At 39.8% G+C, this 15,618-nt stretch overlaps 1 protein-coding gene across 6 annotated transcripts in view; it reads left to right on the forward strand.

Annotated features, from left to right (window-relative positions):
• Positions 1 to 15,618, forward strand: part of Nrx-1 (neurexin 1) — a 429,130-nt gene that overhangs the window by 195,369 nt on the left and 218,143 nt on the right. The gene's annotated exons all lie outside the window — the stretch shown is intronic.

Raw genomic sequence — 15,618 nt, forward strand, 5'->3', positions numbered from 1 at the left:
GTGCCGAGTAATTTGCTACGTTCCAATTGGAAACACTTTTATCGTCAGAGAACTTTCACTCTTTCATATTTACCGGAGTCGTACGAGGGAGCGAGTATTTTAACCCCTCGCCACACACGCCCACGTCCGATGGCATATTTAGTACGGCGGGGAGTAATAAGCTCCTTTTACTCACGGTTTCTTAATCGACATCCTTGGGTAATAAATTCTGAGGAACGAAAGGTAAATAATGAGTTCAGAAACACTTTAAGGGTAACTTACTTACACATTTCTATTTCCTTTAAGAAATTATTTTTTACAAGACCATATCATTTTTTTATTAAAGTCTTTGCAATACATCGGGGATTCGCGACTAGCGTTACAGAATACGTAATATTTTTTATATAATAACAGCGTACAGGAAAATCGTTAGTCATTCAAGAAAGGATGTACAAAGTATAATGGCATTAATCACGGAATGAATATAAAATTCAGCGAATACGTAGAGAGAAGCAGTGATTCATATATATGTATATGTACGTAGAAAATATCGAGAATGAAGAAAATTTAATTTGATTTTAGAAATATTTTTACCTTCCGGAAAGAGGAAATACCGACAAGATTTGCTTAATTCATGCCAGCAAACGGTGTCATTTTACTTTCGCAATTTTATTCAACAGGGTTGAATTAAAATTGTAGAATTCCTGAATAAACAGTTTAAGCAAACTTTATGAAATATTAATGGAGACTTCATGAAACATTAATAAAGGCATCGATATCGCGAGTCAACCGGGTCCCCTTTGATCTCCTTTTAGGGCAACGCGAGCCTGGCGAGATTCGTTTTTGTTTCAGCGCCGAAAGCAAAAACAATATCAACGGATGCGTGCAATGTCAGTTTCAGTCCCGCGTGTATCGAAATATTTTCCAATAGCTGTCACCCATCTTACGCGCGGCTTCGTTTCTACTCCCAATCACAAATACGTCGATACTTATTGCTGTGAAGAGGGCTCGTTAAATTTTATTGTAAATAACCTTCGTATCTCAGTAGAGACTTTATCGATACCAGGCAAGCTACACTTTTGTCGAATGAAATCTTACCGAGCTGTTACACATTCATCTCTTTCGTTCGTTTCCTTTTATATTTAACATTAAAATATAAACGGGAAATAAAACGAGGGATACAGCACGTTATAACGGTTATTAATGTTCCTTCGCTACGAGGAAGATAACACAAATTGAAATGAATTAATTCAACATGATTGGATCAATCGATCATTTTAAACTTGAAGTGTTTCTACACAGATATAGCATAATGAGGCAATTGCTACTCTCCATTAAAATAAATGGAATAAATGTGTGAAAAATTGATCACCGATATACATAATCCTTTCCAAAGGATGTAGTATTAATTAACATATCAGTAGGCACACTTATTTTTATTGTAATTTAATGAAAAGAAATGAATGCGAAGGGCCCTTTCAAGTAACGCGAGCAACAGAATTTTCTGGCATTCCTAAGCCTTTATACTTTAATAATTAGGAGACTTAGTAGGAAGCAATCCGTGTCTGATTATAGACTGACCTCTACTACTACTCTATATTCTCGTGCTCCATATAGCGACTCTCGTGCTCCATACAACTCTTTACATTTTCCTTATTCTGTTTATTTGTTAACAGTGGTTTAAAAAGCAGTATTAAATTCCCCAACAATTTCATTTAGGATTCTCGTCATTTAACCATATCCACTCTTCCAGGGGTTTAAAATCCTCTCCACCTGCTACGTGGTTTGAAATCCCATTCTACGGTTTAAATTTAACAAAGTACATATTCACCTTCCTTAATTCAACCACAACAAAATGTTTCAGAGTCACTGCTAATGCCACAGCTTTATTTACCATCACAGAAACTAACTCTCTGTAACATTTACCCACCGTTTTAATTATACTATGGTTTTCTGACCTTCTGGAGTTCACCATGTGATCCTCGTTCATTTATTATAAGGACACATTAAATTTATACCAAACTCTGATTCCTCTAACCCTTGCACAGCATCCACATCTTCTTCCGTACATCGATATCATATAGTCAAAAGAATCAAGTTCTCCGAGTTGAATGGTTAAAACGACTTGCCCAGTTTCGTATTAACCTCGTTAAAAGCGGAAACAGGCAGGCGCTGGCTCGCTTCCGTTGTCCAGCGGCCGGGTCCCGAAGCAAATAGATCGGCGAACGGACGTGAGAGCAATATCGTTAGTGTGTCGTTGGTATACACCGGCATTCATCGCGTATTACGCACCGTAGGATAGGTAACGCAATTATTTACGCGTTGCCGTCGCGCTGAATCAGAGGGGAACAACCACGCCGTATGCAGTTTATCGATTTAACGTCGCTGCGTGTTCGCGATCCTCCGAATTGATCCTGTCGCGTCACCGATTACGGGTTCAAGCAAACGTGTCATGCGATTGCTTTTGCTTTCGTTCACCTTCCGCGAAGAACTTCCGTCGTTCAAGCTGCTGTGCGGAGAATACGAGTCGTTTTTAAATTCCTTCGCCATTGGGTAAAAGGAGTCGATTCTTCTAGAAAATTTGCAAACTCGAATTCTTAAATATGAAGGAATAATATATGATAACGATTATGTTAAACACACAGGAGTAGTCTGACTACAGTCACGCCACTTCTACTGAACTATACATTTCTTTTATATATATTCTGCTATACATTTCGATCTTAATATAACTTTTGCTCTTTCCCAATATTTCTGTATATGTTTGGACATTAATGGGGGCCCCACCCTGAAGCCACTAACAAAAAACAAGTTAGGGATTTTTTTTTTGTATAAATAAAAATATAAGACTTGGATTTTTTGTACAGTTTTAGAGCAACCTTTATTTTGCTCGAACATTTTTTTTATGAAAAATTTACAAAATTGCAGCGGACAAAATGGCTTACCAGAGGACTGCAAAGAACTGACCCACACTCCGGGGAATGACTGTATCATCTGAGAAGGAAATGCAAAAAGTATATGTAAACTGGAATATATTATCTTTCACCTAGCGTAGGATTCTTTTGATATTTCAATTATTCGAATTTTTACAAGCATTTCAGTGCAAATTTTTATGCAAATAATTAAAGTCAATTCTTCAAACTGTTATAATTTCCAAAATAATTCGAATTTTGAGAAATCCTACGCTAGGTGCAAGATAATATATTCCAGTTTATATATCTTTTGTGGATTTCCTTCTCAGATGATCATTCCCGGGAGTGTGGGCCAGTTTTTTTGCAGTCCACCGGAAAGCCATTTTGCAGCTGTCATTTTGTACAATTTTTCATAAAAAAAAAAAATTTCTAGCAAAATAAATGTTGCTTTAAATCTATATAAAAAAATCCAAGCCCTATATTTTTATTTATAGGAACAAAAAAATCCCTAATTTTGTCTTTTGTTAGTGGCTTCAGGGCAGAGATGGTGACCCCTTAATATTAGAATTTAAAAATTTGGTGAATTTTAACCAAGAAAATCGTGTTTTTCCACAACTACTTTTTCAACTGCAAGTTTCATCATATCAAAGTTTACATTTCTGGAAAAAAAACTATTAGACCCCGATTGTATGAATATTACGAATGTACAATGTTCACTCAAAAGAAATGAAAAATGTACGATGAAAATGTAAATGAAGATGAGAATGAGAATGAAAATAAAAATAATATGTTTCTAACTTTCTCTTCCACCTGAATATCCCAAATACACCAGCCATAACTATATTCCGCGCGACAGGCCCTCGATTCGATCGAGCCACACAAACCTTACTCCATCGAACAAACCATCGAAGTCCTTTAAGGGAATTTCGCGAGAGATCAGAAGTGGCTGCACGCAGGGCGTTGAACACGATGAAAGTACAGAAGCGTCAGGGTCAACCCGTTCTGGAGGAGCCCTCGAAGTCGTCCTTAACGTCGAGTCGATGGCGCGATTACGAGGAAAGCAGCGCAACGATCGAGCGTGGTTCGCGCTCAGGGAAATTAACCGAAGTGCCGTTACTGCGAACATTAGCCGGGGCCTGCATGGCATTGGCGACCTAATTCATGCACGGGATACCTCCTTGCACATCCGCAGCCCTTAAATCGTTAGCGTGCACCACGATGCATTCCCCACGCGGCCTATCTCCGATACAAGATAACGTATAGTCGGCCCAGAAATAGATAGCCCCGGTGCCTCTTCTAAGATCCCACGCGGCAAATGAAACGCGATTATGTCCCCGTTTCCTCGCAGCAAGATGGACGGCCGTGAGATCGGTGTCGGGTTGGATACGCCTGGGACACCCCAACGGTGAATTAAGCCGATCATCGATCGCCATTGATTCATCGTGCTGCCTTAGGAGACAGGGGGTAGCCGCACCGTTGTGTTTTTAAGCTCGAGAAGCAGAAAGTATTACACGTATACGGTACATTTGATAAGGAAAGAGAAAAGGGGGTGATTGCTTATATAAAACTGGCAAGGGATGTTCGGCAACTCGGAAATTCAGACAAATTTCGAACTTTGCGGAAATGTCCTTGGAGTGCAAACACCCTCCAGAATTTTTTTCAAAAATTCTTCATTGCTATATTGTAGGATATCAGAAACCATACAAATTTGGATTAAACTTTTTGGGATATCTTTTATGGTGTCGCAGATATTCACGATAATATAAAATCTCACAATTTCTTTGAGAGAGCGTTTTCACCCCTAGGACCGTTTCGTTGCCGAGACAAAGAATGTTTATGTTATTAGCATCACTTGAACTACATTTCTGCAAAGTTACAAGTGTTTTTGAATTTTTGTGTTGGCGAATATCCCTTGTATGTCGAAAGTATGGACTGAATTTTTTTATGGGGAAGATTCGTTTTGGAGGAAACGAGATTTGAAGATTTATTCAGTTCAATCTTCGTATTAGTCAAGTGCACGTGTACTCGACGAATATTCAAGTTCAATATTCTGATAAATGGATCTTCGTATGCAGAAATTGAATTCTACATTTTCAATTTTTCGGACCTTTTCGGTTCCACCACGAATTTGGAAATTTTTATTGACATTTAACAAACATAGTTTGCTTGTTAATTTTAGTAGGGGAGAGGTTCTATAAAAGGGACAAATCGAATTGCCAAAATTCTAAACGCATTGCACATGCAAGTTAGTTTCCTGTTTATGACACAGTTGAGGTTTTTCGGCAGTAAAAGTAAAATTTTCGTTGATTTTCTGTGTCGTTTTCTGAGATCAAGATATATACAAAGTGTTAAAGTGTTATATCATTAAAATAGCCTGTATTAGACTGAAACGAAAATACTTAACACGGAAGCTTAATTGATTATTTTCTTTATTTTGAAGTTATTCCATATTAAACTCACTTATAGTCTTAAATGGAACAGCATAACAAGCCTTAATTGGATCGACCGTTTCGTGGCTGTCCCTCTCATACACATGTACTGCTGAACACTGTCTATATTTTACTTTCCTGTAAAGTTATTAGTGTATCATCTGACACATAGATTACATTGTTTTAAAATATCAATTATTAGTTGATGGCGGATTGTTTCAAATTTAAGAATTAATAAAGTGAGTATTCAAAGCGACAAATTTTGTCGTAAAAAATTAATAATAAAATCTTTATTTTGCAATATGAAAACGTACCTATCTGTTTTAGTACAATTGATCTCATTCGTGTTCAAGTAGAATTCAATTCTAAACTATTTTATTATTTAAGTGTTTTATAGATTTTTTATATACGTACTTATATTTACCACTCGTGGGTATTCCTATGTTGAACTTAGCTTGTAACACATAAATTGAATAAAAAATATTACTTTGTAACTAAAAAACGCTGCTAAAGCATTAACGATAAGTCACACTCTACGAAGATAGTCAAAAATATTGATAATTTATAGTACAGAGTTAATTTTTTCATAGATTCCATTGTTTTGAATCATTTCATGACTTATAATGTCCCATTTAAAACCACCTAGTCGTAAAAGGGACATTTCCCACTTATTTGAAAAGCGAAGATTTTTTTATTTTCTATCATAATTTATGACTTTGTAACATACTTTTATTCAAGGGAATTAAACACGCTTTCTATTGGTGTACTTGATATTTAAATGCCTATAATGACATTGTCAGAAGTGGACGCTAAAGAAAATTGTCCCTTTTATATCACCTCTCCCCTACTTGCATTCCTCTTTGCGTGTATGGGAGTGCGAAAGCTAGATTATGGTATAGTTCATCCAGTGTTGTCCATGCTGGAATTGAATGATTTGAAACGACACGGGGCCCTCGGTCAATTCCCCGGTAGTGAAAATAGCGCATTGCGGTTTAATTCGAAATTGTAGACCATAATTACCCCCTCCGCGATAACGCAACGGAGTTCGTTAGTTTCGCGAGCCCTGGTTAATTTAGTCCGATATCGCGCAGCAGAAAGTTACTCGGATTTCGTATAAATCGCGCGGGATGGACGATCCATGAAATGGATCGCGTTATGCAGCCGTAAATGCGGGGCGAATCCGAAATCCTTAAATCGTGGATGCATATCGGAGCGTAGGGCGCATTCTCCGCGCTATCACCGACACGAGACAACACATAACCGCAGAGAAATGTGTAGTCCTGCTGCTAGCCAGATCTCACGCGATAAACGTAACAATATTAATCGCGAATCCCGCGCAACTGTACGGTATTTCGATTTCAGACGCTTCACCTTGTATACCAACGATTTAAATCTGTCAATGAAACCATGGATTTAATATATAGGCGGTTTCGTAAAATGCACATACAATTTGGGGTTGAATGCAAGATGTGAGGGTAGCTTTTAATGTTCATTCATTCATGAAAATTAAATTAAATCAGGCAATATTATTTCCATGTTTCTCTTTTGTGTGGCATACACCTATTTTAATATTCTTCATATTGAAAAACGGAATGAAAGTGCAGAAAGAGCTCGAAATGTATATCATAAACGGTTCTGACGAGGGGACGCTTAATATAATATAATTGATAATAATGAATTTTCTGAAATTACTGAAGCAGAGTAGAATGGCTGCGCAGTAATATAAATGAGATATTGAATTACAATGAAGTCATGTTTCAGTAATCAAGCGCTAGGGAGAATTATTATAGTTTACATGCGTCACTTTTCTCTCCTTCCCTTTTGTTTGGACTCTTTGATCGTGGATGTTGCTAGATAAAAGAACGAATCTCTACATTACCACAAACTGTCTGCCGGAGCGGGCCAGCGTGCCCGGAAGCCCCGGGTAAGAAACTTCGAAGTTTCCCCCGAAAGTTTGACAGTTTCAATCTAACCGGTCGGCCTCTGAATGTGCACGAAGCAAGTTCACCGGTTCCTTCCTTGATAACCAGTCCACCACTTCCTCCTCTTCGACGTCCTCCCGTCGTCTTTTCCATTACGACGTGGCGGAAAGCGTGTATCGCGAATATCGACCCCGCGAGCAATATTCCCCGATTGCTGATTCCTCATCCCGAATCGCGAAATGCGAGGAACGCGCCAGGAGATCGTTACGAATGAAACACGAGAGAACAGAGAACAAATTCAGGACCTTATACACAATTCAAGCGGCAAATGTTTGATAGCTTGATGGATGCAATTAATCTGTGGAAAGTGGAAAACACAGAACTCGTGCAAAATTTCGTACTGCTAAAAACAATAGGTTGGTAAAGGAGAGATAGATACATTTAATAAATAATAAGTCATAAATTCAGAAAGAATATAAACTCGGGCAGTATAAGAGATTTTGAGACATCTTATACATTTACCCAAATTCTTACTTCTTTACTCCTTCGATTCTTTCGATAGGGAAAGAAATTCACAGTTCATCCAAGTGGGAACACCCTCGTAAACTGTTACATTACCCGCCGTTGAACGGTGATTTTTCAAAAATTTTCATATCGTATAATAACACGTGACGCAACCACCACCCCCGATCACTGATAATTCCAAGCTCGTACGAACGGTCACGTGGTTACAACCGGCGCTTAGCGTCGAACTCAGCTTACAATATCGGCTAAAAAGCGGCGGGCAACTGGGGCTATGCGTGTTTCACGCGATAGCCGTGTTCGTTTCTTTTTCATTACTCCGCGGTCGGCCATTAACCGTGCATCGTGGAACGAACCGTAGAAATAATCGTTTGCTCTCGCGCTCGGCCCATTCTGATTGTTCGTCAGCGAGGGCGGCGGCTTCGGCTTAAACGAATAACTGCCAATTACACGACACTCCGAGAGATTTCTCACCGACCAATTGCAATTCGAAATATGCTCGTATAATACACCCTTCTTAATTGCAGGTTCGTCGGTAGAAAATAAGGATTTACGTACCTGAAATCATATTCATTTCCAAACACTGATGGAAAAGAAGTATTGTCCATTCTTTTACCGCTGTTTTTTTTTCAATCTCGACTTCGCTATTGTTTCTCTTTCAATTGAAAAGATTTGTACAGAGGTAGGTACTTTCTATGTAGATATTTGATCGAATACAGATTTTCGGAAATCTGTCACTTTCTGTCATTTTGTGAACACAGGAAACACGAGGGGTGCAGAATAATGAAATTTTCATAGTAACTGGGATAGAATGTTTCTTCAGTGATTGGTAGATGTATGAATATATTTGCAATGAGAATGTTGATTGCCCGACTAGAATTATTAGTTGGGCAGGCATTAGGTGCGTATTAGGCCAGCCTAATTTGGCTGTTAGGCCCGGATGGGGTTGATTAGGGCAAAATCCTGAAATTGATTTTTAGGGATTTGTGTGGGTAACCTTTTTATGCAAAACCATGGTTTCAAAAGATGAGTGAGGATCAGAGATTATTTTCTCGAAAGAAATATATTCTCAGAGTCCACTTAAATAGGTGTTATCAGTATTCCTCTCCTTTGAAAAACAGTCCTACAAATGTTTCTGAATAGAATTACTTTTTGTGTTAAATACAGGATGAGCATCATATTTGCCAAGGGTCAGCATCCAGAAAAAAGAATTTTATTACCAAACGATAGCTCCTTCTGTATATTATAAACTATACTCGACAAATTCTCCCTCTTGGAAACGTTCGAAATTAATAGTTAGCAGCTGCCCGACCACTCCATAGGTACATCATGTGACATAAATCACGAGTACTTCTTTAAAGTCACATTTTCCGTGTAAAGTTTCCTACGTCCTCCATTTAAACGCCCCCGTCGCGTCGAATACCTCATTTCCTCCGCATTGGGAATATTCCCGCTGAAATTGTGGAATACGCTGCATACTCGTCGATTCGAAGTCGAGCTTTCGATCAAAGAGACGCGCATAGTTCCCGTTCGGGTATGTCAATAATCGACCCGACGTCTTTGAACCACCTACGTAGTGTCTCCTTTATGATTGATGAAGCAACCAGTGGTGCCGTCAGCCGATTATATCGTGAGTGGCGCGTAGACAATGGGACATCGCGATGGACTGAAAAGAACGGTTTTTTATTTCTTTGGGGAAAAGTCGACGGTGACGTTATTCCGGCAGATGAGCGCCCCCGTTGGTATAATTATAACTCGCGTTATAAAATAAAACACGTAATGCTGGAGTTGCGGTGAGTTTTCGTACGGTGATGTAACGTTTTCATTCTGAACTGAACAATGCATCTTATTTTGAATACGGTATTAATAATGTGCAAACGGGGGTAATGGTGTTTCTGGCTATTGAACTCTGACAGGGGAAGGGAAGGTGCCTTGGAGAATTTATTTTAATAGATTCTGGACTAGTATTTATAATAATATTTAATACTTAATAATATAATATATAATATTTCAGTATTTTATTTGATTCGTAGCACCTTATTATTTTTCATCCCCAGAATGCTTCTTCATCAAAAAGTTAATTTCCTCTGTGTTGTATTTCCCGTTTCTTTCCGCGCGAACAAAGAAGTCCTGTACATAGTATTATTACGTCAATTCGTACGTGAAAAATGTCTCTCGCATTTCCGTCGGTATTGGGAGCCACAAACGCAATCACTCGGTTCGTTTCCTTCGTTGGAAGAATTGACGGAGTCGTCGACGTCAAGGAAACGTTTGAATTCGAACTCGAGTGGATATTTCCTTGCTTTTTAAGCCCTTTCCATGGTCCTTCCCAGGCTCCTGAGACGTATCTTAACTCGACTCGTTGAATAGGGTGGAAAACGATTAAAGGAACTCAATATGGGCGACAAACGATTAAATGACGAAACACAGTATCGTCGGGGTGAAAGCCTCGTTTGAAATATTGGATGGGAATCTCGGTAGACAGATTCCTTAAGGTCGAGGGGATAATGGTAGAAGGGAATGCTGGGTTTATTGGAAGATTCGACGAAAGAAATAATCGTTTTCTTGCTTTTATACTTGGTTATACTTGTTTATTGTGACTCAAGTGAATTGTGCATAAACGTTTAGAGGATGTTGAATTGACATCGTGGGCTTCGAGGCACTTTAGACTACTTAAACTGAAAATAATTCGAAATACATCAATTATTATTAGACACTTAAAAGTATTAGAAGTCTAGATGATATTTGGCTGATGAGCTCTCTGTTTCCATAATTGCGTGTTGATAATACTTCCTCATTGTCAATTTATAACACGACATTTTTAACAGAAGATGTCTCTCTTATAAAAGTTTTTGTGTCAACTACAGGCCTCGCCCGCTAATTCCTTAAAACCGAAGCTGAAAATCTGAGCACTGAATTGATTTGTGGCCAATAAAGGAATGTCAAGTATAAAAAGTGACAGAGGAATCAGTGTTCGAACGGAGAACGAGAGTACAATTGGAATTAGCAAAGTTGATTTCACAATCTTTGCGCGAGAAAGTTTTTAATGTTTTTCGCGAATTAAAGGGTTAAAGGTACAATTGGAATTAGCAAAGATGATTTCACAATCTTTGCGCGAGAACTTTTTTCGCGAATTAAAGGGAATTAGCTTCTTTCATACATGAGTCATGGTTATGGGGGGGATTGCAAGTTACAGAAATTCTTATATCCGACTAGAATATTTGACAATCGCAGCTATCGGCTCGGTTCTCACCGATTACCAGGTCTCACCGCGAGGAGGTTGCTGCGTTTCGAGACCCGTAGGGAGATAGATGGAATCAAAGTTCCATCGATCTCCCTGTACATGAAATCTACTAAACCAAAGAGATGGATGGAAACAAAGTTCCATCGGTCTCTTTGGTTTAGATGTAGAATCTAGGGAACTGCCAAGCAATCACGCGATTAAAAGAAATTCAGGAAAGAAGGAAAGACTACCGGTGAGCATGAAAGGAGTATAGGGTGGCGCAGTTCCTACCACCCTGCTCTCCGAGTCGAAAGGGAAAAGCGCTTGGCGCCTCCCAGACGATTCCTGTTGCTCCGATGCGACTCGTCAGGAGCAAACACTTGACCTGACTCAAGCCGTCCAACACGGAGATTGGGTAATCGAACCGGGTGACTTACGCAGGCAGTGTACCAAAAGGTACACCCCCTACGCCCGAAACTTTTCCCTTTCGACAAGAACACCAGGGGATGAAACCGATCCACCCATACCGATTCCATGCTCAGTCGCTTGCTCCCGAAAACGGAACCAGCGGCGACCTCCTCATCGGAGATGAGGAGCCAACAAAAGAGCAACAAAGTTGATGATTCAGTGACTACTTCGCAATTTTACATGGGGCCTTAAATACTTCATGCTATAATAAATTAACTTACGCTTCCTTAGATAGATATCTTCTTCCACTATCACTTTGCACCAACACTTTTCACTACCACTTTTCTCTTCCCCGCGAACGGATGAACCTGGAAACCGAAACAATCAAGTACGTTGTGTTATCAATGGTGTGGTCAGCCTGGAAGGAAACTAAGAAAAAACTTAATTAGTTGGTGCCGATCGAGATAATTTCGACTAATAGCAGAGCACGCACGAGCATGCAAAACCATCGTAGAGATACACGAAGAAAAGCATGGAATGACGACACATCGACGAGACGCGCGATAGAGTGACAAAAGTCATACAAAGCCATCGAAGAAATCCATGAAAAGAAATAAATCATGAAAACCCATCGAAGTAATCCATGAAATAGAATAAATCATGTAAACCCATCGTAGAGACACGTACATCAAAGAGAGCAGGGAAAGGAAACACATCAGCGATATGCGTGCCAGGGAAGAAGTCTTGCAAAATCATCGAAGAGATCCATGAAAAGAAATAAATCATGCCAAACCATCGAAGAAATGCACGAAGTAGAATAAATCATGCAAAACCATCGTTGAGATACATAAAGGAGAGCAGGGAATGTAGACCCCCCGAAGAGATGCACGAAAGAGTAACAGAAATCATGAAAACCCATCGAAGAAATGCATGAAATAAAATAAATCATGTAAATCCATCGAAGAAATGCATGACATAGGACAGATCATGCAAACTCATCGAAGAAACATACGAAATAGAACGACTCGTTCAAAAATCCTGGAAGGAATGCATGAAATCGGACAGATGATGAAAATCAATCGAAGAAAGCAATTAGATAGAGAGGGAAATCAGTTTTGACTTTGGCAGAATAATAAAATTTTAAATGGCTTAACGAACCCCAAAATTTCATCGGCACCAACCGAATAAGGTAAGCCAGGCCAGGGGGGCGAGGGGCCGCAGGAAGAACCAAGGTTGAAACCCTCACCAGGTCTCCAGCATGTCCAGCAAGTCCAGTAGGTCCCAATGGTCCAGGGGGCTCGGCAGCTCCGGGGGTGGACGAAGGACCAGGTCTCCAGCATGTCCAGCAAGTCCCAATGGTCCAGGGGGCTCGGGAGCTCCGGGGGTGGAGGAAGGACCAGGTCCCCAGCCAGTCCAGGAAGTCCAGGAAGTCCAGGAAGTCGAGAAGGTCCAGGTGGCTCGGCAGCTCCAGGGTCCCCGGAGGTCCTCCAGGCTTGGAGGACCGACGCGCGACTGAGTACATGGAGCTCTGTGAGCTCCTTATCTAGCCTTTGAGAAACGATGTCCCCCGATCAAAACAAGGTCGACGGTTAATTACAATTGCGAAATCCACCGAATTCTTTGGCAAAAATGGATTTTCTGCTAAAATATCCATTCCAGTGGCTATTGCAATGACAATTAATGTTAACAACATTTACACTAACCGCCCAGTATAATTTATTATTAATTATGATCGATAGAACTCGAGATATCGAGCAATTAGTAACATTTGCTCTTGGATTTGCAAATGATTTTCTACGCCGAATGATTTCTCTTTTATTCTCATTGTCAGTGTTTAATCGTTCGATACATTAATGTTAATGCTTATACATATTACATAGTATTATAATTCCCTTTAATTCACGAAAAAAGTTCTCACGCAAAGATTGTGAAATCATCTTTGCTAATTCCAATCTTTGCTAATTCCAATTGTACCTTTAATTCACGAAAAACATTAAAAACATTCTCACGCAAAGATTGTGAAATCAACTTTGCTAATTCCAATTGTATTCTCGTTCTCCGTTCGAACACTGATTCCTCTGTCACTTTTTATACTTGACATTCCTTTATTGGCCACAAATCAATTCAGTGCTCAGATTTTCAGCTTCGGTTTTAAGGAATTAGCAGGCGTTGTATAAGAAAAAACTATGAAGTCGACTTAAAACAAAATGTTTCATATCACTAGTGCAGGTTGGCGAATGTGCTATTAATCTATTACCGACTTTCATTCGTTTAAATTAGTCTCTACCAAGTTTTAATTATTTTCCATCGTAACACGATTTTCATACGACATTTTTAACAGAGGATGTCCCTCTTATAAAAGTTTTTGTGTCAACTACAGGCCTCGCCCGCTAATTCCTTATATATAGGCGTTAATTTTTCGTATTATACGAGCAACGTTCATTCACTGTACAGGTCGCTTATCCTAAACGAATCTATGCAGGCCAACGACAGAATCAATTAAGAGTTCACAAAATCTTGCACACCCGTCACTACTTAAAACATAAGTTGACTTTATAAAACAACTTAAACCCCTCGCTGGAAACAAACACGGTTTAAATTCCAGCAGATGTTCCCCTCGTTCCCTTCCCGTCCTTGTTTAATGTTCACGGTTCAAACTATCACAATTTCCTCCCGCCGATGCACCGCTGGAACGAGAGGTTCCCTGCACCCGCACGAAGTTTCACTGCTTCCTTTCAACTTTTTTTTGGTGGCGCCCACGGCGACGCCTCAGAGGCCCGTACACGAACGCTTTCACGCGGTATTCAGCCAGGCTTGCGAGGAAAATACGCTCCCGCGCTCTCGAATCTTGCCCCTCGATCGCATGTGTAGCCCGCAGGGGCTCCCAGTTCCGCTCCGGGGGTGAACACGAGCCGTTAATATAAGTCGCAGCGCGTGCAAGCGAGAGGGAAAAGAGATTGGGCGTCTAGACACCCCCACCCCGTGGGGGTGGATTCTAGACAAGCCGTGCTTTACTCGTTAAACGCGGATACAACGGCGGTAGGTCGGGATTAGACGCGACGCGTGGCGTTGATGTTTGCTCGCGTACGTGATACCTGTCACACTCAGCCGAGACGTAAAGCGAGGATGGGGAAGGTTGAGCTTGAGATGAACGAATGGGGAATGGTATTCATCTGTTTGCCACGTGTCTTTATTGAAACTGCACGACTCAATTGCATCGAGCAGTTTATCAGATTTGTGGGGGGTGAAACGAGGGGGTTGCAGGTGGGGTCATGTATGAAATGGTTACAGGGGTGTCTGAGAGGCGAGTGAGTGTATATTGGGGTGAGTTCAAGGATTTACAATGCGTGGTGCCTAATTAAGGGGTTACAGCATTTTGGAGCCTAAAAAAGCAGCTGTCTTTAAGATTTTATTTTACGGAATTGATAAAGACAATGTAAAATCTATAAGAAAGCATTTATTGTACAAAGAAAAATTTTTTGGTTTCTTTCCATAAAACAAAATCGCGTCCCTGGGACCAGTTCGCGTAAGCTTCTTTTTCGGGAGCACCAAATTTTGCAAGATAACTGCAAAGCAATTGGACCTAAAGCAAAAAAAAACCAACATTTTCATGTTTTACATTTACATGATATTTACTAAGGAAATATGTACGGTTTTGCGATAGACTACAAACTGACCTTGCTACGGACATTTTTATACTGAATTCTTTGTTAAAAAGACATCTTTTTTTAAATGTTTACCTTTTTCAGAAAAAACTTTAGTAAATATCACGTGGAAAATTAAAATGTTGGGTTTTTACTCTAAGTCCAACTGCTCTGCACTTATCTTGAACACCAATTTGGCGCGGCCAAAGTAGAAACTTACATGGACCGGTCCCAGCAGCGCCTTTTCAAACGAAGGAAAGAAACAAATATTGTGTTCGTGTACTTCAATAATTGTACAATAAATGCTTTCTAATAGATTCTTCATTTTTTCTATAATTTCCTCAAAACAATTTAAAAACAGCTGCTTTCTTTAGGCTCCAATGTGTAATCCCTTAACTCTAATCAACCCCTTGCGCTCTCTTAAAAAATGACTCTTGAAAAGCCAAGATCACTACTTTCACAATCACTACTTAACAACTGAATACGAAATAATCTTCTAAGAACCATAACGCCTTACACCTTCTGACATAAAAATTAATTGTTAATGACTCGCATCGCGATGCAACCAATCACAACAAT

This window comes from Andrena cerasifolii, chromosome 4 (genome assembly GCF_050908995.1).
Source record: "Andrena cerasifolii isolate SP2316 chromosome 4, iyAndCera1_principal, whole genome shotgun sequence".
Classification (NCBI taxonomy): domain Eukaryota; kingdom Metazoa; phylum Arthropoda; class Insecta; order Hymenoptera; family Andrenidae; genus Andrena; species Andrena cerasifolii.